Genomic DNA, 1,389 nt, shown 5'->3' with positions numbered 1-1,389 from the left:
AGGCGCGCGGCCTTTATAGGAAATGCGGGAAGCCCCGCCCCACCCGGCCACCTGGGGGCGGGGTCTCCCGGCGAAGTCCTAGCTCCCACCTCCAGACCGCGGCGCGCGCAAGCCGCCCTGCGGGGGCCCCTCACCCGCTGCCACCCTACGTCTCCTGTGACCACCCCCCTCACGGTTGCCGAGGCCCGTTCACTGCCGCCCGTCTCCTCACTGCCCCCAGTACAGCAGGGGCCCCAAGAAGCCCGCCCCGTTAGTCCGACGTCTAAGCTGGGCTCTGGTCTCTACTCCTGGGGCAAGAGGCAGGCAAGGGGTCCCTCCCAGGCCTGGGCCTGGCCATGACTCAGCAAAGTGTCCCCAGGCCGCCGAGGGATGCCTAGAGCAGGGGGTGGGGGGGCACAGAGGCTAGACGCCAGGAGGTGCCTAAGCAATCTAGTGAGCACTGCGGGCCAGAGCAAGCAGGCCCCCTGGGGTGGTACAACGGGGTGGTAGAACAGGGTGCTACCTGCCAGCTTGGTAGCCTCCAGGCCGTTCGGGACAATCAGCCTCTCCCGGGGCGGGGGTGGGGGGTGGGGAGCACACAGCGTCCTCCCTGGCGATTTATCCCCCATCCACCAGCTGTGCCCCCAGCTTAATGGGTGAGCGAGATAGGTTGAGAGGTGCTAGGAGAGCACAGGGGACAGGGGTTGGTGAATATCCCTACACCCGGCACTTCAGTGCAGCCCAAGAGACTCCTGCTGAGTCCCCAGATGCCCACCTGTCAGCACAGGGTTCAATTCAGCAGGTGGTGCCCAAGGGCCCCTGAGTTCACAGCTTGTTGACCTCATGGGCAGGGGGTCAGACCAACTCCCCTAGAGCTATGAGCCTAGAAACACTGCTTTATGTGACCAAATAGACCTGTTTGAAAGGCCTGGGGAGACACCTTGGAAGGAGTTGGGCAGGAAGGGTATGTCACCCTATATTGCACCCAGATGGGGTCCTGTCATGCTTTTTCACGGTTGGCTTTGTGGAAGCGCGAGGGCTGGGAAACCCAGAGACCAAGGGAAGTTTGGTTGGGCTAGGGGATAGTCAAATGCGAAAGTGACTTCCATGTGGGAGCACACAGGGGCTTGTCCACAGGTGTGGCTGATCTTTCCCTGAGGGCTCCAGACAGCTCCTCGCACCCCTGCCCGGAGCAGCGCTGTGGACAGGAGAGTCCCTCTCCACCCCTCCCCCCCGCGTCTCCGCGGTGACCCTCAGCCGCTGAGACCCACGGCCCTGCCGGAAGGGTCAGGGTCTGGGAAGAAAACTGGGGCCGCTGGCAGGAGCGAGGGCGTATGACTCAGCAGCGCCCCATGGGAGACACGCAGCCCAGGCGGTTGGGCGAAGAGCGCGCTTCCTGCCCCAGCTCGG

The sequence above is a fragment of the Elephas maximus genome, chromosome 2, assembly GCF_024166365.1.
Source record: "Elephas maximus indicus isolate mEleMax1 chromosome 2, mEleMax1 primary haplotype, whole genome shotgun sequence".
Taxonomy (NCBI): Eukaryota; Metazoa; Chordata; class Mammalia; order Proboscidea; family Elephantidae; genus Elephas; species Elephas maximus.
Note: the sequence above shows the minus strand (reverse complement) of the source record.